This window comes from Thermobia domestica, chromosome 6, assembly GCF_964235325.1.
Source record: "Thermobia domestica chromosome 6, izTheDome1.hap1.1, whole genome shotgun sequence".
Lineage (NCBI taxonomy): Eukaryota > Metazoa > Arthropoda > Insecta > Zygentoma > Lepismatidae > Thermobia > Thermobia domestica.
The window spans coordinates 282,240,819-282,266,930 of record NC_137459.1 but is presented as its reverse complement, the minus strand read 5'-3'; the positions used below and the strand labels follow the sequence as shown (position 1 = coordinate 282,266,930).

Below are 26,112 nucleotides of genomic sequence, written 5' to 3'. Positions count from 1 at the left end.
AAGACTTCAATTCACTGTGTGAGTAATTATGGATAATAAACTACAAAGGCGTTGATTTTGTCCAATCTTCAGTTCCATTGAATCATAATAACACTGATTACTCGGTAAGTAGATATGAATCAAGCATATCTCTCAAATCAAGTAATCTGAATTCAGTTCCATCCATTCAAAGGGCAAACGTGAACACAAATGGGTTTATTTGCAAACATTCAACATAAGGATTGTGGGTGGAGTCATACATCAAACTTCCTCAAACATCATTGCTTGCTTAAGAAATGAGCGAGCAAACCAACTTGTGTGATCATTAGCCTGACTGCGCAGCCTGAAAGCACTCTTGCACTGCTAGTTTTGTGGTGTATATTGCTGTATTTATCACTTTATTGGATCGATCGCATATATTGTTTATTTGCTTATTTATTTGAACGTTCCATTTCAACACCGGTAGTTCTACAGTGTAACATGGGATCGTTATCAAAATGTGTGTATCCCCTTATGCAACATTGGTGTTATAAAGAACAGAACCTGCTACTAGCGTCGACTCCAAACCAAAAACGGGGCTTGAATCACGGGTAGTTATCTTGTCAGTGCAACATGAATATCAATCCTCACAGTATTGACCTTTTACCATAACATTATGTCACCTTCAAGTTAGTTTGATGATAAGACTATGACACTAGCTCCGCAGGATTATATTTGTTTCTTACTCATCATAGTAAACTTCCTGAACAATTCACTTATTACAAATAATGCTCATTTTACGAAAATCGAACAATGAAATAAAGTTAAAAAGAAAAGTCTGTTTACAAATAACCAGTTTTCTTTTAAGTTGATCTCATCATACAGTAATACCATTGCAGATACGTTTTATTGCAACCACAACTATAATAAGAAATTCACTCATATATATATCACTGAAGAAATTGGACATCTTCTGAATCTTAGCTTGGAATGTCTTTGTCCAAGAGAATGGATATCGTTTTTGTTCCCTGTGAAGTCGAAATATGAATACGACGCCTGACAGAGACCATAAATATAAAAGATTGATTACAACAATTCGCTAGGCAACAAAGAAATCAGGGGATAGAAAGAGTCGATAGAAGCAAGAGGCATGAGATGCTGAAGCAGAAAGGCGATTTTTGTTTTCGTAGGAAGCTCCTTGGCGCAAATTTTTATCTTTGTCCACATTTGTGTATTTCATTTTCGTGTAGAATTAAGCTTCCTCTATTTACTGTTCCGTGAAACTGATTTAATGGGCTTTTAACGTGATTAAGTACTTTCATTCTACTGCAGAGACGAATTACGGAAATGTTCTTTGCATACGCATGGTCAAAAAGAAACTGGTAGATGATCCATTATACCTTAAGTACTTGCTTTGCAATTAACTTTTGATGATCATTACTACAGGTTAGAAATGTTTTACGGTTAACACATATCAGGAATTATGCAATATTATTGCTGTTGAAAGGAACGTTAAGCTCCATTCCAACAACGTTGATGGAGTTATAATTATTTTCGATATATTACGGAAAATTTTGTCTTGCAATGAAAATGCTTATCTTTACATCTATCCCAGTTCATAATTCGGTTTCATGCCATATGTAGTCAAATTTCAGACAGAGGGTTATTTTATTTATTATTTATTTATTTATTTATTTATTTATTTTACATTTTGGCTGCTTGCTCCAGTAATTGACATTTCTGTAATATTTAAACATTTTGCTTGTTTAAACTATAAGGTGTTTTAAACAACATTATCCGGGGTAGATCCCAGGGAGGAGATTTTAAAAAAAATGAAAAATTACGGTCGCTTAGATTCCATCTTAAACTGTGGGTACACTTCTCATATGATATCAGTTTCGAAAAGATACGCTGAACTTCAATAAGCGAACATTATAAGTGTATGCATAAAAAATTGAAACTTACTTATTGTCCATCAGACTTGAAATGCTATTTGAAGTAAAATACTAGATTTCGAAATGTCTCTGATGGTAGAGGTCGCCACTGCATACACTAATTTATTATTGTAGTTCGTGGGGTGATAGATTATGAAGTGCGTATTCGATTAGGTTCAGTCTTTTGCAAGCTAGTTGTATTAAAAACTTTTTTTTAATTTTTAATGTGTGTTCTAGTTCATTGCAATTTAAACTTATAAACTACTGTACATCTTATTTGTCATATGAGGCTTAGACCTTTAAGGTTATGTGGCAAAATGAGGACATTACGCAAACTTAGTCTTAACTCCGTCTTTGACACGACAAACATCGATGTGATAATCTAGCTCTTGCCGGACTCTCGTTAACATATGTGGTGTGGTTATAGGTGCATCTTCTTAAATTCTCATTTGTAGTTCATTCATGAAGGTCTCGTGGAAGAGGAGGTGGGTAGATATGATCCTTAATGCAACTTCAAGGGGGGAAAATCGGTATGGTTAAATCTGGTAATCTTGGGAGTCATTTCGGAACAGTGTTTTCTGAAGGGTCTTCTGAAGGGTTTGATGAACAGCGTCTCATATGGTCAGTTCTGGAACTACAGGAACATGTAACAACATTATAAAAAAGTCTTAGGGACCTGCGTATCACGTGCAACGAATAACAGAAATTGAAATGCAACAGTATTCCAACAATAATGTTTTTTATGGGATTTTCTTTAGAAATATACGATAGTGTGTAGTAAATTAAGAACGAATGGATCCAAAAGTATGGTCGGATTAACTGTCGCTTTCTTGAAAAATGTTAGAAACACCCATCTCTATTTCACAAGCTCCACATATTTCTTGGTAACACTGTAGGGTCATTCCACGGAAAGTGAAATCAATATAACCAGAATTAAATTTTTTTCAGAAGCTTGGTGTTCATTTATTTTGTTAGTACTTGCGTTACAGTTTCGGTAACAAGCTTGATTATTCACTGTTAACATTGTTTGAAGTGTTATCCCGCCCTTTAAAGCAAGATGGTGTCCCCACATAAGACTTGGTGAAAATTTTGTTCAAGACAAATCCGATTTAGCGAGGTAAAGTTTGACTGGATTTGTGTGAAAATTTGTTCTATGTTCACTTTGTAATATACTTTAGGAGCAGTCGCATATTTTTTTACCTTGAAAAGACATAAAATTAAGTCATGCTTCCATTTAAAATACCAGTGAGTGATTTGTCCCGTTCCGTCACAAATTATTATAAATTTCAAACAGTTTAGAAAGTGTTTGCATTTGGAACGCAATATAACATATGTTAAGCATCCACGAATGGACAAGATTCTCGAGATGTTCCACTTTTGGTACATTTCTTTAAAACAGTCACAATCGTGAACAGCCAAGGGAGCGTTCTAACACATTTTTAATTATCCCCAACCGGTACATTATACCCGTGTTCTTCTAATTAATATCGCCTAATATTCTACTTAATTTGTTATGACAGGAACATGGACACAGAAGCTTCGCGGAGAAGGGCGCAAATCCTGGGAGACCTGGGGTCCGGGCCACCTAAAGCTCATGTGGACACCCACATTGTATTTATGAATATACCACATTTGGCATAATTTGAATTCAATTTCTCTTAAAATCATCATATATTCCTTCTGCATCTGAATTCCCCCTTCCCAAAGTTAGTGAGAAATAGGCGCCATTGCTCGCGGATACTTGAAAACGTCAGCGTTCTTAGTGGAACTCAACGTATGATAGATTGCGACTCTTGTCCCGAAGTCAAAACCTGCACTGAGAAAAAGCCATTATCCCGACTGCGGTATATTGTACAACTATACGGATTCCATAAGTTTACTACGGAAATCTGTAACGTTATTCATATACTACATACGCACTGCTGTTTCCCCGCTTAGATTGCATACGTATACGTATGTTGATTACGTCAGTTATGTTATATAATCTATCCTTATGTGAGATTCTGACCGCCTAAGTATATTTATTTGTTTCATACGGAAAATACTTATAGATGGAATACTTATACGGAAAGTATTATACAAAGTATTTTCTAGTTGTACGTTTGCTGCAGATTTTACCTATAGTCGTACGTTAAGTCCAAAAACTACAGGATTTACGCATGTAACATTCATTTTTACATACCACTTGACTATTGCGTGCGATACCACTTGAATATTGCCACCATCTACTACAGATCACCATGCACCGCCCCCTCCCAATTCTGATATTATACTGGATTTACTGTTGAGGCAATTATGTTTTAAATGCATTAAGAATCCACATATAAGGAAAATGCAATCACCAACATATGCTATACGAACGTAGTTTAACGCTTGACTTACTCTCGTAGACTTTGCAAGTAGTATATCCGTAAGTAATATATGAAATCGTTAGGAATATATGAAAAGCAATTTGCTAATTAACAGTGCATTTTGGGCATACATAAATAACAATTTCTTTTACCAAAATAAAAACTGTGGCAACAAACGACACAATGTATAACGTCTCAAAAAACTCGTTATATTCCCTTAAAAAAAATAACTGCACATCATAATCCACCGTCAAACATACTATTTTGTAAAGCTGAACGCAATCTATCAACTGACGTATATCGTACATTCCAATAATATTTTAGTTAACCAGAAATTAAAATTTAAGGGTTAATTATAATTATGTAGACTACATTTCGTACATTATGCACTATCATCTTGCTAGTATCATAATGAGAAAGTTTAATAAAGGCAGATTTGCATGGCACTTTCATCTTAGTAAGTAGCATGGCTCTCGTATATCATCACATTTTAGATTTACAAATTAACTGCTCTTTGTCCACTTTCTAGAAAACTACGTATGATGTTTTGTATAACGTTTATAATTTTGTTCACCTTAATAAGAAACATCTATTTATATATACGTGTATCATCATTGTACATATTTTATTCATTAAACGCTAATAAAGTTACAATTTCATTAGCATTACTGTATTATTTTTTTATATTTAGAATTCAATGGTAAAACGTGAAAGTCAAAGGTTTTCTTGCTTTTGTTCCAAGTGTTGTCATATAAATATGATTAATATAACGTTTTGAATGTACTCATAAATGAGTCAGAGTGGAATAAAAGTATAGAACAAAAAAAAATGTTACAGAGAAAATTCTCCACATATCACATGCGAAAATATCAATGATACTCCTTACGGTGCGGTAGTTTATACATTGCTGCAATTAATCATCTCGTATTTCATTCGAAACTGTAAGTACACAGAACAGGGCAGATTACCTTACATATTTCGAGTGTGATTTGTTGCGAAGTGGGACTTTGAAATGATTTATATATCATTGTGCCTCTATATTATTTTTTTTTTTCTAAATATCAGAACCATATAAAATGCCACACCATTCTACAGTAGTATAAAGTGCAACATTAATGTATAATATAAAGAAAATCTAATTGAATAATTCACGGAACATCCAATAAAAATCACTGTGCAACGTTCTATATGTGTAATTGGTGGGACACATTGAGACATAGCATAAGTAAAAAACTAAACGAGAGAAATCGAAGCGTGGTTCTAATATATCGAGTAGATCGCTAAATTGTTAGCACACACACACACACACACACACACACATATATATATATATATATATATATATATATATATATATATATATATATATATATATATATATATATATATATATATATATAGTCTTAAAACTCGGGAAGTTATTATATTAAATGATAATTTAACTGCAGTAGACAATCTTGATGAGATAAATGCAATATACAGCTTAAAAGAACTTAATTTATATCCGAATTTATTGAGGCATGCGTTTAACGCAGTTTCATTATTCTACATAATACGAACATAAGTAAAATAGATGGCCACAACTTACAGTGTACTTTGTCAATAATTTCCGAATAAGGTGAACAATTGAGATACCATGTTTAGTACTATAATTTACTTATTATATATACAAGGTGTGACCAAAAAGTACAGTGAAGTAGTTGCACAGTGCTATTGATGTTGTATCCATTTCTACTAGGAAACCCTGGTAGTCTAAATCTTTGGTACAGTCAGTGTCGACTTTGAACAAGTTGTGACGTGTTAGTTGGCTTCCAGAGGCAGAAGAGTGAGGACGAGTTAAGAGTGGCTGTCGTGCACCAACACCATGTTTTGTTCTAAGCCGTAAAAGTGCCAAAGAACCTCACGAAATATCAATCTCAGTGTATTCAGATGAAGCGGTGGCGTAAAAAACTGTTTACAAGTGGTATGAGCGATTGGAAAACGGCAGGGAGTAGGTTGAAAACGAGCAACGATCGAAACAATCTTCGACGTCCAAAACAGATGAAAACGTTGAAAAAGTTGCAGAAATGACTTGTTCAAACACGTGAATGACTATTCGAGAAATTTCCGACGAACTAAACATCTCGTATAGGTCTTGAAATGCATTTTAATCGCCGACTAAATTGGCAAATGGCTTCCTTCTTCACAATGAAAACGTTCCATGTCATACCTTGCTTTTGATTCGCGAGTTTTGGGCCGAAGAAAATATTCCTGTTTGTCCACATTCGCTGTGCTCTCCAGATGTAGCACCATGCGATTTCTGGCTCTTCCCCAAAATTAAAACCGTGCTTACAGGAAAACGTTTGATACAATTCGTGACATTGAGAGGGCCACGACAGAGCAAATGAACGCCTTTCCAAAAGAAGCCTTCCAGAAATGATTCTAGTCATGGTTGCAAAGTTGTGATAAGTGCATTGCTAGTCAAGGAGAGTACTTTGAAGAATTAAAATAAAATTCCATGCAAGCTTATTATTTTGTTTCTAATAACATTATTTTTTTCTATCACACGTCGTATGTGTCAAAGAAAACTTATTAAAATTAATCTAGTCGTTCTAAAGTTACAAGAAAGCATCCAACAAGTGAGTTTCCTTTTTCTTCATTGTAAATCTACAGTAGACATTCAAACTATGCGAATTTAACACTTAAACCACAAGTAATATCAATGACGTTTGGTTTAATACAAGCGTTGAGTCAGATATGTATCCTCCTTCTAATGTACCCACCTGAACTTCCTTCAACCACTGTGGAGAATCAAATTTTCACTATGCGGCAGCGTAATATATTAACTTGGGAATTCATCAAGCAGTCCCTTACTCTTTTTTTAAATATTTTGCGAATAAATTGATTAGAATTTAGTGCTTCTTCCTGCACCAAAGTAAACTGAATTAGCTTATTTGTCTCGTTTCGGAATTAATAGAAAAGTAGAACGAATGATGTGTGTACCAACTTTTACTAATGAGTGTACGTACAAGCAGTATGAGCGAATATTACACGGAAACACTAACAACAATAGACTGATTTTTTTTTTAAAAAAGCCCCACGAATTTAAATATATCATGCCGGCGTTAGCTTAGCAGAATTAATGTGGGAAACTCGAGCTTAGTTTGCAGGTCTTAGAATTTGAAATAAGCGTCTCTTGATTATGAAACTAGAGCTGTAGTCGTTTAGCTTACGCATACTACATCAGCATTTATTGAACTTCTTATCAAATAAATACAAGTTTTATTGGTCAAAATGCTCTACGGATCATCTTACTTTTGTCCCTTTCAAAATCAAACTTGTCATTTTTCTTGTGTTCCAAGAATACATGTCTAGTAAAGGGTTCTTACTACTATACGTGTATATTTTTAAAATACTATTAATAAAATGTCTTTATTTTTGTTTATATTACTAGAAGAAGTTATATATTAGTTGTTTTTTAATGATTAACCCATTAACAGCCATTGTCCCTTTTTTGGGACGGATCTTTTTACTATTTTTTGAAAGTGTTTGGAAAGATATTCTTCAAATATTTCATTTCCTTTCATTTGTTTACAGTCTCTTCTGCATGATACAGAAGTTACTTGCAAACTTTTAATAATACGATGGCCAAGATATGGCGCCACGTTATGTCAAAATTGCATTTTTCAGCTGTACAAACTTTTTTTTTTCCGTTTTAGCGTAATATTTGTACCCCATATTCAATAAAATAACGTTTGTCCTATGACAACATGTATCTCAAAGTAATATGATCGTCTGCTATGCAACATAAGTGCATTTAGTTAAATTTCTCATATATTTATTTCAAGCGTCCCAAAATTAGGACATTGGCTGGTTACGTTAGTATTGTTTCCTATGTGAGTTATAGTTTAGTCTTATCCAATATTGGTAATTCTAAAGATATTATTTGATGCTGGTGGTAAGTAACGAATGTTGTATTTCGTAGAACACTGACATTGCATAAACCTGCCCTCACAGTGGGTGAAATTATGAATTTATTAGAAAAGTAAGATAGTGATGAGATCGACCCCTGCCCTTTGATGAACAGCAATCAGATGGAGAAGAAACATAACGTGGTTTCATGGACCATAGATTTGATAAAGAAAATTAAATTCTCATTGTGAAACGGAATCATAACGGAGATGAACTAACAAATGCATAAAGATAAGTGCAATATAAGTGTACAAACTCCTTTAGGATAACAATAAAGTAATTTAGAATTACGTGTATGTAAAACAAATAAGTGTGCAAATGTGTATTCATTTGGAACAATTTCATAAATTTCCCAATTTCAAGGACTTTTGTGAAATACAGATATAAAATGCTTATGTATTCTGCCATTGTCCCAAAAATGGGACGGGTTGTATTTCCTGAACTATATCGGCTATTTCTATTTTAACACTAATTTTGCGTCTTTATATCTCACACAGTTATGAATAAACACATTTTATGACATTAACAACGATACAAGAGTTTTGGCGGGTAATGGGTTAAAGTTTTGAAGAATATTCTGTAGAATGGACAGAGTAATAAGTTTCATAAAATGTAATTTTTTGTATCTATATGAAATTATTTTTTTTTTAATTGTATTTTCTACTGTTCGAGCTAAGAGGACCACAAAAATCATCCAGGAGCACCTGCGACCCCAGAACCATAGTTTAAAAAATGTTGCGAACCATAATAAAAATTTAGCTAAACTAATAACAATTTAAATATTAAACTAGTTTTACTAGTTTTTTTTATTTATTTTTATTTTTTGTACTATTTATGTACTATTTACTATGTACTATTTAAAATAAATCCTAAAATATTTTGAAAAAAAAAATACCATATTGTAAGTTTGGTTGAGAATTGTCAAGAATTATACATGAGAAGCTCAAAATAGTACACGTGTACAAGATGTTCAACATGTACCGTTAAAAAAAAATAACTTCTGCATTTCTATTGGCATGTTAGATCATTTATTTGAAAAAAGCTGTTATACAGAGTCATGTACTCCTTATAAAATGTTGTTAATTGTTTGTGAAGTCTGGTTAAATCAAAACAGTCTCAGGTTTTAGACTAAGCTTCTTTTTGAATTTATTCCAAAATGTAAATCCTGATGTATTCTTATTTTTCTTGTGCTTTAATATGTTAAATATATGTTCAAAAATAAAAAAAAAAGTTTTACTAGGTTAATTAAGTAAAATTTGGAAGTCAGTTGGAGTAAAACGATTCCTTCTGTACAGTTAACTTGACATAGACTTAAACTCTTTAAACACACATGCACGTATAAGAAAATGCATTAATGCTTATTGCAAATGGTTGACGCATTCTGCCATTTTATAAAGAGAACAGCTTTCTTGAGGCAACATTTTACATAAAGTTTAGGATACACCAACAACGATTTGTGTTTCTTGACATCTGTCTAGTAAAGGGTTCGCCTAAAACAAAATTGTTAAATATATTTTGCATTCCTGATCTTTAAAAGAAAATACATTGAAGAATGGATAAACATCAATAAGAATATACTGCGCACCTTGAAATAAGGACACCATAGGTCAAAACCCTCTGATCGTTCGTTGCTAGGCATGACAGACCTCTGAAAGAGAACCCATTTTCTCGATTGCGCTTGCATTTGCATTCAAGTGTATGTTTTGTGAAACTGGAAACTTACTACGACATATAGGTGCCTTGAAACTCTCTCTCTCTCTCTGCATCTTTGATTTACATTTTCATAAAGTTATGGAACTTTTGACACATTCTTAAAAAGTTTTTGTATCGGCTTATTTGAGTCACTTTGTGGAGATCACGTTACTTGAACATGCAAGATAACTTTTAAAAACATTTTAAAAAATAAATTGTCAATATCTAACTTTCTGTTTGGGTAGGTTGAGATTCAGATATACAGATTCAATGTAGCTAACATGGTATAAAAAAGTCACTTAGGTTTTCTTCATATTTTATATAACCAGGGATCTTTCTTCAGCAGAAACATAAAGCCTGAAATAACTTTAGACGTATTTCAGTAGTGTTTCATTTCAAACAGCATATATATATATATATATATATATATATATATATATATATATATATAGAGAGAGAGAGAGAGAGAGAGAGAGAGCTTGCTTTAAATTAATAAACATCACTACTTAACTAAACTAAATATTGTATCATTTTACGGACAGAAAGCACAAGATCATGGGAAAACAGACTATGAAATAGAGTGGTTATATATAAAACAATGAATATTACGATCAATTACCTTATATATATATATAAATGGTCTCATATGATATTATACCCTATCAGTAATCAAACTTGGAATTTCAACTAACACAAAGGCAAAATTATGGTTGACTGACCTTTAATAGAGACGTTCAAAATTATTAAATTTCATGTATTTCAAAAAGCAATGGTCGCCAACACCAGCAAATTATTTATGCATTTAGTTTATGGAGTAGCGTTCTTCATTTTAATTAAATAATGTTGTCAGTTCAGGGACATGAAGGGCAAACAATGGTAACTTTCATTTTAAAACCGAGTGAGTTGAGTATAGAAAAAGGAATAAAACAATGATAACATTCAAGTGAGCTGAACTGCAAAAATTGTTCAAGTTTGAGGCAACAGCATACTAAAAATGCTGTTGTTTCTAATTTGAATTATTTAATAATGCAGTTCACATGAGAATTATTTTTTCTGTATTCAACTCACTCGGTGTTATTGGTTTTAAAATAAAGCTTAACATCGTCCCTCCATCCCTGCAATTGTTTGATCAGTATACATTTGTATTTCGCGTAATGTTAACTTCTTAATAAAGCAAAACGACATGTAACAATGTAAACAAATACAAGCTTGATAGCTACTCTTTCCTCCTTGCCGTAAAGACTTTTGTTGTACTAAAATTATCACTTAAATGTGTGTCGTGTCTCTTCACCACATCGGTTGGAGAATGCTGAAGGTAGTACTATTCAGTTACATTCCCCAGTAGGAACACGGAGCTACTCGCCAGGAAACTTGGAAACAACTGGAATTAAAGAGCAACTGAGAGCAATTTAGAAAGCTAGAAAGAGAATGACGACTACAAATACATTAATCACACATTATATCGTGAAAAGAATAATTTCGTTTCACTGACCATAACGGTTCTACGTTGTAATTCTATTGAGTTCTAGTGCAATAAGTATCTGTAGTTAAACCAAAGCGAATACTAGTAAATGTGTCCTGCTGATTGTAATCAGGATTTGAACTGTGATTTTGTTGTCCGTGTATTTTGTAGGAAAATACAAAGAAAAACTAAGAAACGTTAGCGTTTTCAGTAAAATAAGATCCATATTCATATCCACTATCAGTCAAAAAATGCAAATAACTTCAATAATAATAATAATAATAATAATAATAATAATAATAATAATAATAATAATAATAATAATAATGATAATAACATAAGAAAATGAGATATTTGTACAAAGTCGCATTTAACACTTTTCCTCCCTCTCTATGTGAATAAATATCGGTATAGAAAGTTTTACACAGTAAAGTGACTATTCAATATTTGTTTGGAAGTGTAAAAATTTAAAAAATATAGGCCTATACAATAAATAAAATAAGATGTAAACAATATATTATTAATAATAATACCGGTATAATAAAATATAAACAATAATATAAAGAAATATGCATTTCTTCTACAGTATCTAGTTCGAGAAAATTTGCCGCGCCGTGTCATTGCTCATGTTGGCCCATGCGGAAATACGACCCTGTTTTTATATTATATTTGGAAAGCTATAATGCATTACATAGTAGTTGTTTCAAGCAGTGGTTCCAAGTTGGTGTGTCGCGAAACACTATTGTATTCAATAATCCTGTATAGTCTGTTGCAAACTTTCAGACTTAAAAATCTCGATTATTTTTTTCATAATGAATTAAAATTAATTTTCAGAGACGGTACCAATCAATGCTTCCAACGGCACCAACAGTGCTCAGTACAATGTAGAATCACTACTTTCTAGAAATATATAAGTTTACACTGTGATAATTTATATTAATACTAGCTGAAATTCCCGTTCTTCACGGGCAGAATAGGTTTATGGGAAATATTTGAATTCCCTTTCTTAGAATAATTATTTCAATTAAAGTGTAATGATAAAATACAGAAAATACCCTACTTTTTGTAGAAATATTAAAACACACAAACTACAAGTGCTAGAAACGTGCCGTTTTCGCTGATCGATTGAAAATTTTGCGTATAGATTGTTCAGTTCTAAGCGAATACTAAAGGGAAAAAAAAAACGTCGTCGTTATTTCTCTATTGCACTTTTTAGGGCTACACTGGAAGTGTTGAATTTGTTTACAATATTAATATCCTACGACCTATACATTCCAATACAACATGTTTGCAAACAGGGGTTACATATCTCTCAGACATTTGTTTCGTGGCCAAATGATAATGAAAAACGGAGGAAACCCATTTCTTCAGTCTAACAAGGCAGAGTACCTCGATGTAACACGCCGATTGAGATGAGATTGCGCAGACATAGAGAACACCGAAAAAGAAGCGACACGTATCTTTTTTTTAATATCGGCCAACAAGCGCGTTGAAAGGGTCGCATAGGGGTACGAAAATGGGGTCAAAATGAGATGAGGTGGAATATAACGAAAATGAGAAGAAATATCGGAAAAGTTTAAATGTACGAAATACTACCCATAGTCGACGCAAGGCAATGAGATAGAACGAACCTATGCGAAGGAAGCAAAACGTCCAGAATTGTACCAATCACGTGTATAATATTATCACAATGTGTTACGGAAATAAGCCGAAAGGCCGGTAAGGAGCAGGAAGAAAGAAGAAACGAAAAGAGAAAATGCGTGTTTTTACTTTAGGTGCATATATTGCCTGTATGCCAAAGATACAGATTCATCTCAATGCACGAAGATGGGAGAACACGAAGGAAATATGAAAACGCTGTTCTTATAGACAGCCAGTGATACAGTACTGAGCGGCGGGTTGCATACATTGCGTAATGGGAACAACGAAGAGATGGATGTTGGAAACGAAAATGTGTGTAGGCAGTAGTAACAAAAAAAAAAAAAATGTTACTATTACTGTTACGTTATACGTGTATTTTTGTAGTGATGTAATGTTAATATTTATGTGTGGTACTGATATTACTGTTGCTGTTTATCTTACTTATGTGGAAGAGATGATATTACATTCTACTGTGCTAGCACTTCTGTTCCCATTACGCGATATATGCAACCCACTGGGCAGTATTATCTCGCTGGCTGTCTATATGAACGGTGTTTGCATCCTTGCTGCGTGTTCTTCCATCTCCGTGCATTGAGATGAATCTACGTCTCCTTCGCATACGGGCAACATATGCACCCAAAGCAAAAACACGTATTTTATATTTTCATTTCTTGTTTCTTCCTGCTCCTTGCCACTCTCTTTGTACATTTCCGTAACACAGCGTAACAATGTTGTACAAGTAATTGGTCCATTTCCGGATGATTTGCTTTCTTCGCATGGGTGTGTTCTACTTCAATGCCTTGCGTCGACTATGGGTAGTATTTCGTACATTTAACATTTTCCAAAATTTTTCTCGTTTCCGCTATATTCCACATAATATCATTTTGACTCAATTTTTTATGCCTTATATATATATATATATATATATATATATAGACACGTATCTCTTCTTTTTCGATGTTCTTTATGTCTGTGCAATCTCAATCACAATTGGTGTGTTACACCGGAGTGTCCTGCCTTGTAAGATGAGGTGGAATATAACGAAAACGAGAAGAGATATCGGAAAAGTTTAAATGTACGAAAAACTACCCATAGTCGACGCAAGGCAATGAGACAGAACGAACCTATGCGAAGGAAGCAGAACATCCAGAATTGTACCAATCACGTGTATAACATTATCACAATGTGTTACGGAAATAAGCCGTGTATATATAATTGTAGAAATAGTGTGTATATATAATTGACACTATAACTGTGTGTGTAATGTGCTTGCTTATTGCATACTGCATGGAAGAAGAAATAAAAAAAAATGATCATACACGGATTACAAACTCTAACCGAAATTTGGCTCAGATATGGCAAACGGTGCGAAATATTGAAAGAATAATCGAAAAACAATCTCCCCTATGTGGTAGCCCTTACCGATTTTTATCAAGACGTCTTTCACTTGTGTCTGTAAAGGGACATGAACAAATGTTGTGAAGAATGACAAGGAGATTCATGCTCATATGTGAGTGATGCGCTGTGTAGAGAGCACAGGTTTAGATAGCATGATTTAAAAAAAAAAAAATAGCTTATAGTGGGTATTAAGTATTTTCCAATAGTCATTCAATGAATCAGGCGTTTACCCGACCCTGAAAACTATGAATTCGACACAAATCTCAGTTATATTTGACGCGTTATTTTCATCTACCCCACCCCATCTTCTGCAGATGGGGATTATCTTGGATTTAAATGGCGTAGGGAACGTCGCTATTCCTTTCAGTGACCCCAAAACCTATGTGTTTGAAACTAATATCAGTTATTTTCAATTATTTTCCATAACACAATTTCACCCCACAGGGTACTAATGGGGGCTGAACATGAATATAAATGACATGTGGTCTATCACTTTATCTAAGCGACCTCGAAAACTATGGATTCAACACCGATGTCAGTCGTTTCTTAGTCTCCCTAGGAGTGTCCATAGGGTCTCGACCCCCATTGTGGGCTGAACTTGAATGTAAACGGCATTAAGACTACCATTAATTAACTTAGCGACGAGGCAAACTAATGATTCGACACTAACGTCGTTATTCTTTTCGATATTTTTACATGTCACCATTTCTCCCACTCATCCCGCATGATATTGATAGTTTAAATCGGAATTAAACTGCACTAGGAGTGTCATTATTTATTTAATCAGCCCGAAAACTATGGATTTGACACTAATATCGTCCGTTTTCAATCATTTTTATGTGTAACCCCTTCTACTCTCTCTAAGTTCGCTAGGGGGTCTTACCTTCACTATGGAGCTATATTTGGATTTAAAGGGCATCCAAACAGTCACTAATCATCTCATGGACACTGAAAACTATGAATTCGAAACTAATATAGCATAGGTCATTTGCAATCATGCATATATATATCCACCTCTCACTCCTCCCTAGGTGTATTCCGGAGGTCTTTCCCCAACAATACTATTTTCGACAATGTAAGTAACGTGTGCACCAATTTTGGTTAAAAATTATTCACGAGTTCCAGAGTTGGGCTGTAACATACATACACACATACATCCATTTATATACATATAAAGAAAATATCAATAAACATCAAATAAGTGTGTTGAGATGCGTTGTGTACTCAGTAAAGCGTGTAGTCATTTAAACAAACATTAGGAATTGCTTGTATCAAACAACATGATTGGTACATGATCTACAGCAAAATTATTATATAGCCAATCTGATTACTTAAAAGGAATCATTTGATTCCATTAATACGGATAAATCCGTTTAGTTAGAGTAAAAGAATTAGCATTGACAACCTATCTGATATATATATATATATATATATATATATATATATATATATATATATATATATATATTAGAGTGGAGAGAAAAAATCAAATTTTGGAGTATCGAATTCTAATAGGGCTCAAAAGTTCCGTATTCGCATGATGACAAAAACATTCACATTATAGATCTTCAGTTAGCGCAAACGGCCTCAAATTTCAAAAAGATGACAACAGACACCAGAATGTACATTTAGGCGGGGGGAAGAAATCAGATTTTCGAGTATCGAATTCTAGTAGGTCTCAAAAGTTGTGTATTTGTGTGGTAATCTATGGCAAAATAACGAAAATAATCACACTTTTTGTCTTCAGTTCGCATAAAGGGCCTAAACTTTGAAAAAAAAAATGACAACAAACACCAAAATTTACCTTTACGCAAGACATATATATATATATATATATATATATATATATATATATATATATATATATATATATATATATATATATATATATATTTTCATTTCTATAGCGTCCAAGTACTTTATTTAAGTTGTGTGAGGTTATGTTTGTTAATAATTCGTTAATATGAGTGATTTTATACATTTTATTTTCATAATGACATTTGCAGCTCTTCAACCGTTTCTCAATATTTTTTTTAACTTGAAATGACCCAGAGCTCACCACGAGGAGGTGGCTGCGATTCGAATTCCACCCACACCCTGCCCAACTCTCCTATCAATTACAGTGTGCTAAATTATGTAGATTTAGTCAAGAATGTTTTTTTTTTTTTTTTGGCCGCATACTTCTTCTGCAGACTCTGTAACAAGTTTGACACGTCTTTGAAATTCCTGAGTATGGCATGGAAAATTTAAGAAGTCAAACTCATGATCACATTTGTCATGCGTAAGTGATAAAATAGTTTCTGTTGTCAAGCTCTCGAGCACTGAAGGGGGCGACAGCTTACATTTTCTCCCATCTATCAGCTCACAGTAGTCCGTGGCTTCAAGATTTATTGAAGGTGCCATAAAAGTTCTCACATCGCAATTCAGACAGGGCAGTGGGCACCAGATGTGGCTATAGGAGATCCTGGACCTCTCAGTTACTTCCGATGGCTGACATGTGCAAACCGGGTCTTACGGTTGTACGTTTCTCAAATAAATCCTACAAACGAACTCAGCATGCTTGTAAACTACATTATAAAGACATATGTCCATGTCTGGTTCGACATAGATACTAGTCAGTGAAATATGGACCTAAGCATATTTTGAAGATAGTTCAAACAATTGTACATTTGCCAAACAAGATAAAAATAATCACCAATAATGTGATTGAGAGAAACGCGTTCTTCAGTCATCCAGAGAACATGTTGTTGGCTATGACGGTGGATGAGAGACAAAACGTACCAGAGTCGGGTTACAGGAGAGTGCTAGAGGCAAGAAGTCAAGATCCGAAGGGGAAATGACACCTTCAATAAGTTTTGATGGCACGGACTACAGTGAACTGATATATTAGAGGGAGCTGTCACCCCCTCCAATGCTGACAGCTTGAAAACAGAAACTATCTTACCACTTATGCATGATAAATCTGCTCATGAGTTTGACTTCTTAAATTTTCCATGCCATACTCAGGAAGTTGAAAGTTGTGTCGAAATTGTCACAGAGTCTGCAGGAAAAGTGTGCGGATAAGAAAAAAATGGCTACATTATAGCAAATTTGCCCTCAATATGTATAATGTCAAAATTTGATTTTCTTAAATCTGAATTTAAGACTTTTTTACTAAATCAACATAATTTAGCACAACCTAATTGATAGGAGTTGGGTAGGATGTGAGTGGAACTCGAATTGCAGCCACCTCCTCGTGGTGAGTTCTGGGCCATTTCAAGGGGGAAAAAGTTGGGAAATGATCGAAGAGCTGCAAAAATCATTATAAAAATAAAATGTATAAAATCACTCACATTAGCGAATTATTAAAATACATAATCTCACACAACTAAAACAAAGTACTTTGACGCTGTAACAATGAAAAAAAGTAATCTATATATTTGTTGCCTAAATGTTTTTTTTTTTTTTTTTTTTTTTGTAATTAAAAAAAAGGCCCTTTGTGCGAACTGAAAACCCAAAGTGTGATTATTTTCGTTATTTTTCCATTGATTAGCACGCAAATACGCAACTTTCGAGCTCTGCCAGAATTCGATACTGAAAAATCTTTTTTTTTTTTCTTATAAAGATGAATTTTATTTATTTATTTATTTCTATTATTATAATTTTATTTACTTTTTCTAAATCTTGCAATTTATTTGAGTGTTTCCTCATTTTTGAAACACCCTGTATTTCGTGATACACGCGTTTTGTTTTTTGTTTTTTTTTTTTTTTGAAAGTGTGTTTATTTTTACGTCCTGTTAGATTGTTCATTCTTCTTCTTCTTTTAAACGAGCAAATATTAATTTATAGACTTTTATTGTAGTAAAGACATGATTTAAAATGTGTCTAATTTTGTCATTACTGTATTGTTATTTCTTACTTTAAAAACAAGTCTTAAATGAACTTTGAAACAATCTGCTTCATTCTGGTTAATCAACTGTGATATATAAATATACGCGCAGTAGCTATTTTATTGAAGGAACTCGGACTTGAAGGGAAACCTAATCTTTCTGCTGCAAACTGTGAGACAACTCAATCCTGTCAACATTTATTTGAGCTTTAGTATCGACGTCAAAAGCTGCGTGAAATTTTCCTCCTTTCCGCGACATTTCTTTTTCCCTTCAGTGAATCTGCAATCACGGTTGCATCCTCTCTGCTTTCGCTGAGTTGAGCAGACTAGGAGTGATTTAGCACCGTTACCTGGTCTTTGTAGTGAAAACGAGAGGTGGCAGTTGGAGTTTCGTTGCTTGCGAATGAAATTTTTTCTTCAAAATTCTTCCTGTTTCCTTCACTTACAATGAGTGATTAACTTGATTTAAAAAGAAAAGCAGGAAAAAAAGGCAATACAAGAAATATGGTTTTATTGGAGCGAAGGTCCTCTTTAATAGGCTTAGACGTTATTTTATACGGATACTTCTCCGGGATGCCTGTGCCATTCTTACGCAAATTTTACGTGGCGATTTGTGAGCGCACGCTGAGTGTCGTAAGGGGTCGTATGACCCGATCGGACATACTATGAGGAATAATCACCAAAAAAAACAAAAAAAAACAAGATTTTCATAGACTTAACATTGGAAAAGCATTTGACGTGCGAATTATCGTTGTAAACATTGGAAAATAAAATTTTAAGCATTAGAAATAGGGCGAAGCCCTTTTAGTTTTGTTATGCAAACACAACTTTTCAAAGCCACAATAGATTTCGCTGATTTGTCAAATATAACTATTTCAATGCTGTGTTTGTTCACGGAAACAATTGATGCACTAAAATAATATATGGCTAATCAATAAAGGTCGATTGCCCGGCTCCAAATTTTGCATTATATATTTATTTATTTATTTATTTATTTATTTATTTATTAAAGTCATCGCATGAATTGAAGTATGACAAAGTCTTCTAAAGCAAACTGTTTTGGTCCTGGGGTATTTTTTTTCCAAAGGTTGTGCAGGTTGTGCTTCTGTTTGTGAAGTTATAATTTCTCATTGCATTATTTGCGTTACGTTACAAACCACATATTTTTCTGAAACTGTTACAGAATGAAACTCTTGATTTTCTTTCCCGTTATTCGCATATAAAAATTTAAAGCCAACACATAGATAGCATGAATTTCAATTCTGCTTTGCTAATTTGAATTAGCAGTGATAAAACTGAAGACGACTATACTGGCTAATCCAATAGATATTAACGAATATCATCATTTAGTTTCAAACGATTAATTAAGAGTAGACCTAGTTACTAGCAGACGCGGCTGTCCCTATAAGTTTCATGGTTGTACATCTCTACATTTTAACCTCAATCAAGTGTCGGAAGTGTGGTAGTAGAGCTTGAGTAAAAACAAAACTTCACTCTTGAGCGCATGGCAACATTGGTTCATCTCCAAAAATGCAGATATTACAAGTTTAAAGAAAGAGGAAGAAACAGTAGAAAATATTGAGCTGCCAATAAGCATATATTTCAGATAAAAAAAAGAGTGTAAAATCCTCTAAATTAAATTTAATTTGGTAAATAAAGTCGCAAAAAATTCATATCTCGTTTTGAAATGAAATACTGTATTTTAGTTTTGTGTCCCGTGGTTATGCCCGCTATACTATAAGAGACGGTGAATATGAGAAATGAGTGAAATTGTGGAATGAAAAGTGGGAGGAAATGGGATAACTCCGATAAAACCCACACACAAAGTGTTTGTCCACCACAACATTCACTTGGCGTGAGCTGGGATCGAACCAGGGTCCCCAAGCACCAGAGTTGAACGCTCGATCACTGAGCCACCGTGGCCCCCTTTATCAGGTTTTGAGTCAATTTGAAAATTCTCGACAATATTCTGTTTTGGAGAGAGCAAAAATAATTTAGGGTAGGCACAGCCTACTCTATCCACTTCCTGGCTACGGACTTGTCTATTTATTAAGATGCGAAAGCATTTTAGTCCCTATCTTCAGGTATTTCCGACAAGTGGTTACAGCCACTTGAGAACTAGCAAACAGTCAAGTTCAATTATAGTTACGAATTTCTCCACTTAGCAACGGCTAACTTTTTCTTCACTTTGAGTTGTAACAGTTGTTTATTCTCCTCTTTTCCCACTTCTCCGTCACTTGGGTTCAAACGCACTTTGCGGAAGCAAATACAATTTATTCTGCTACTGGGTAACTATTAAAATAAACAACTTAAGCTATATTTTCACTGCCTTGCATTCTAACGTATGGGCAGATTCAGCTGCTCTTGAAATATCTAGGCAATTAAATAATATTATTCCGTGTGTCTTCACATTGGAACCTAAAGTATTCTTGAGACTTTAATGTTAATTTATAAATGTCAAAATAATACATGTTTCTGCATTTTGTTGTTGAATAACTTCTCAGTGAAGTCTAGTTGGTGTCGTAATTCCAAATGAACAATTGATGTGGATTTAGGTTAGGCTATATCTACAACTATTCTTCCTGTTATTTAGGTAAGTTTTGTTTCACATTCTGAAAGTATACAATAGACTTCCAAACTATGATAATTCATTATTGGATCCCTAAGTGATATAGATACCTAGGTACATTTTTTCCGGATATAATAAAGAGATAAGGCCGGAGATGGGACCTATTCTGGGGTACGATAAATTCATCAGAGACCTTTTTCTTTAGTATATTTTTATGCTATTTTTATGCTTAATTTTGATCTATTGCCATCAGACTTGAAACCGGAAATCATTTGTTCCTGTTTCCGATTTAAATAGAATAAGAAGTGTGTAAATAAAACCTAGTTCTGATTGTGACACTTCTAAATCCATAACAAAAAGCCATTTCTTTTTTTTTATCTTCTAACATTTTATTTTCTCTATTTAGATCAATATTGAAGCCGGAATTGGTTTTGGATTTGTACAATTTCCGGTTTAGTTAGAGATATACAAATTGAGGTGAAGCTCATTTTTGAACGCTGAATCCATTTAAAGAAAAAAATTCTTGCTATTACAGTTTTCGTTCTATGGTCATGAAAGTGGAAACTAGAAATGACTTAGTTTTACCATGTCTGGTTTGAACAGATTACGAAAGGAGACAGAAATTATTCTTTAAAAAAAAAAAATGTTTCTCGTCACCTCCTACCGTTTTTGCTCTTGCGTCTCGACAGTCGGACAATCGGGGCATATCCTTTCAGACAGCATAGTTAGAACTTCTCATGGGTAGCGTAGTTTGGAAGTCAAAAACAATGTCATGAACGCAATGTAGCTCCATCTTACTAAATACTTGTCTTCTTCCAATATATATACGGCGAAAAATTGCCGTAGACAAAGATGTATTCAATAAGAAAGGACCATTTTTAACAAGCAGGCTTAGTATTGGATTAAGGAAGAAGCTGGTCAGGTGCAATATATATATGGAGTATAAGACTGCATGGTTCAGGGACTTGGACATTACGGAAGCTAGAGAAGAAATATTTAGACAAGTTTGAAATGTGGTGTTGGTGGAAGATGGAAAAGATAATATGGACGGTGATAGTAGCTAATGCAGATGTTTTAAAACGGGCAAGGGAGAAGAGGACGCTTTTAGCAGCATCCTACTTATAAATTAAAATGGGATTGGACATATCTTACCAGATTTTTTTCTTAATACCGCCATGGAGAGAAAGATGGAAGCAAAACGAGGAGTAGGAAGAAGAACAGAACTGACTGATTATTTGGAAAATAGAAGAAAATGTTGGGAAATAAAAGAGGAAGCTGAATATAGAGGAACTAGGAGAGACATTCCAATTCCGAATCTAAGAAAAGGAAAACCCATTAATCTCAGGACTTGCCAGCAGGTAGAATATTTAATAATACTATATCAGAACAGTTGAAAGAATTAACAGTATCATGATGAAAACAAACAATCCAATACCTATTAAAGACGTAGCAAAATATTTTGAAATCCTAGTTTCACTAACCATGTGCAGGTTGTGTCATTAGCATATCTGTAGACGGTGTTAATTTATATTTCTAGACAAGTAAAAGCTTCACTCGTCTAAATAAGCAACGTGTCTCAGATAACAGAAGTTCTCTCCAATTCTGCCAAACGTTCTCACAGTAAAGGTAAGGTTACTTAGACACACAATTGGGTTAATATTTATATTAATTGCAGTTCATTCGAATACAGGCAATACTAGAAATTACATCTACCGATACAACCTGATACTATAACGTAATTAATTTGTTTTGAGAAAATCTATGAAAGGTAGTTTATTTTGGGGGGTAAGTTTATTTCTGGCTACTTTTTTCAAAAACAACTAAGGCAGTTTTGTTCATATTTCATAAATATACATTTCGTATAATGTTATATTAATCACGTCCATCAGAATACTTATAAGGGTTAGTTTATTTTTGGAGATGAGTTATTGTTATTATTATTCTTATTAGTTCTGTAAAATATGACTCATGATATTTTGCTCATATTTTATAAACAAATAATTGACTAATAACCCTAGCATCTGACTTAAGTTATTTCTTATGGAAAAATCTACACGAAATAATTAGTTTTCAGAGTGATTTCCTTTGGCCGATGTTTCCCCTTAAATGCATTATAATTTAGATTGAATTTACAAGAAAATGTTTGATTTATACTTGCAGCATAACGCGATTTAGTTTAAGGAATTGGAGTGAGAAAGTTTGGTCTGATGGTCCGTTTCTTTTTCTTTTCTTTCTTTTTTTTTTATTGATGTCGGATTGACCGGTACTAATATGCACCCTGTTTCGAAAAGAATATACGCATTACGAATAATTATTTTGTCCAAACTATCGATCGCTGCGCCTCGGCTCGGCTATTGGAGAAACGAATACATAGTCTAGTTTATATTAATAGACGCTAGATGTCAGTTTTCTTCTGTTTTGCTTGGTAACCGTTATATGTTTAAAATGGCTACTCCGCAGCAGAAATCATTTTGTGTTCTCGAGTTTGCGAACTGAAATTCCGTGATTACAGTGCAAATACGTTTCAGGTTGAGGTACCAAATTGATCCTCCGAATGGGGGGAACATTCGCAGATGGTATCGACAGTTTGTACATACAGTATGTGTATGTAAAGGAAAGAGGCCTGGCCGCCCTCGTGTTCCTGAAGAAAATGTTGCACGAATTCAAACTGCTTTCCAACGTAGTGCTTCAAAATCAACTCGTCGTGCCAGCCAAAAGTTACAAGTGCCGACAACAACAATTGGGCGTGTTTTAAGACGTCGGTTGGTTATGAAGTCGTACAAGTTACAGCTGTTACAAGCTCTGCGTCCTGGTGACAAAAGCAAACATGTGGCATTTTGCAACGAGATTCTGGGTGCTATTAACAATGATGACACTTTTGCACAACGCATCTTGTTCTGTGATGAAGCGACTTTCCGTGTTAGTGATCAGGTAAACAAACAAAATGTTTGAATTTGGGGCCTACAAAACACATATGCAGGCATTGAACATGTACGAGATTCGCCAAATGTCAATGTGGTTTGTGCGATATCCCGATCATTTGTTTACGACCCATTCTTCTTTAATGGAAACTCGGTTAACAGTCAGCAGTATATCGCTATGTTACACACTGGTTGTTTCCGAGGCTGCACGAAAACAGCTTCATTTTTCAACAAGACGGGGCACCCCCTCATTGGAGTCGCCAAATGCGTATATATCTGAATGAAACTCTACCGAACCGTTTGATTTTTCGTCAAGGAGCTGGCAACTTAGCATGTCTCAGCTGGCATCCACGGTCACCAGATTGGTCACGCTGTCACTTCTTCCGTGGGGTTTCGTTAAAGACAACGTTTGTGTACCACCACTGCCCCAGAACCTGGAAGAGTTGATTAACCGGATCCGTACTGCCATAACATCAGTGACGCAGGACATTCTTGCCCGAGTATGGGAGGAATTTGAGTATCGATGCGATATTGTTCGTGTCGCTGATGGGGGACATACTGAACATCTGTAATTTGAACTTTGAACTATAATTTGAACTTGAGAGGTTCGTAAATATGTGTGTAAAAATTCACATTCTTATGTCTTAAAATTTAATAAATATATGCATTCGAAACACGTATATTCTTTTTGAAACACGGTATATATTTGGGGGGGGTTGTGTGGGTGTGTGGGTGTGGGTGTGGGTGTGTAAAATTATATTGAAATAAATTTATAAGTTGTGTAGAAAACATATGTTAAGTTGGGATATATTGATTTGCAATGGAAAAGCTCAGGGTTTCATCAATTTCCATTCCTATTTCCATCAATCATAGAAAGAAGCATCAGTATCATAGATATAATACTACGTAAGGCTAAATTATTGAGTTTGCTTATACAATTAAAGTTTGAATCACAAGCATAAGTAAAATATTTATGAATTCCCAAATCTAGCAGATAAACTTTTTTTTTAAGCAATAACAAGAAGCAGATAAATTTCTAATTCGTTAATAATCTACAGTAGAAATCGTGTATCCATTATACAATGAAAGGTTGCTTGTATGTATTATTGTTTTCGTTTAAAATGTAGAATACCTTAAATATCTTTAAACGTTCAAGAGATCGATCTGTGCATTGCTGTTTTCCATTTATATTCTAATGCACGTTCCTCTCAAATGAAGAAAAACGCTTCAAAAATGTTCTCCGCGGTAATGCTTGCTTGCATTAATGTAGATTCCATTTCACAAAGCTAACCTGTTGATCAGCCTCTTATTGATCCGTACCACTCTTCTTGAAGGAATTTACTGCCGTTTTGCAATCCAAAGCAACCGACTCCTTTCAAACCGCTTCTTGGGTAAAATTCGAAGCTTTTCACGATACCATGCTTCGAGCATACATTAGATTCTATTGAAGTTTTTAGGTCGTGTAGCTGATATTTGCCGTCAATGGTGTGATGGCAATTTTCTTGATAGTTTGTAGAAAACCCTTGAAGGAAGTGTAATTAAGGACGCTAGCTAATAAACTTATCCGCTTCATTCTCTTTTTCGTTAACCATGTGAGCAAGTAGAAAGTATTGTTGCTTCAATAGCGTACAGGTAGCTTCTTTATTGAAAGTTCTATTTTCTTCATAACAAGGACAAAGCATCACTGAAAAGAAAGAACTTACAGACAATTGGCAAGCGAAGCAATTTTTTCATATATATATAATGATTTGAGTTGAGTTGAGTTTAGCATCTCATTCAGTACTGAGACTACATGAGACATTGACCTAAAGCTTATCGTTGAATCTGAACCACATGAGTTCTCTGCGGGAATTGAACTCGGGTCTCTAATGCCAAAGCGGGTATCTATCAGGGAGCTTTTATAGCTGAAATGTCCGTTCTTCGCGCTGGGGAATAGGTTTATGTGAAATATTTGAATCATGTTCCTCCTTAGAACATTTATTTCAACGAAAATATAATGATAAAATACAGACGATACTCTGTTTCTGGTACACATATTTAAACACCTACTCTACTGACTACGTCTTTATTCAAATCGGCATGATTTTTTTAACAAAAAAAAAAAGCTTGAAGTGAGTACTTACGACTTCCAAGTCATTTCAAACGGGACACACGTTTCATTCCACTCCGAAAACTGATTTTAACAAAAATCTCAGTCATTTTTGACATTTTATTCCCCACTTTCCCAACTATATTCTCTGCAAATTGGAATTAACTTGGGCTTACACAGCGCTTGAGAGCGTCATTATTCATTTCAGCGAACCCGAAAACTATAGATTCAATACCAATATCGGTCATTTTAAATTATTTTGTAAGTCACAATTCATC

At 34.2% G+C, this 26,112-nt stretch overlaps 1 protein-coding gene across 3 annotated transcripts in view; it reads left to right on the top strand.

Annotated features, from left to right (window-relative positions):
• The window catches only part of LOC145688508 (uncharacterized), a 906,862-nt gene that overhangs the window by 224,339 nt on the left and 656,411 nt on the right, over positions 1–26,112 (top strand). The window lies entirely within an intron of this gene.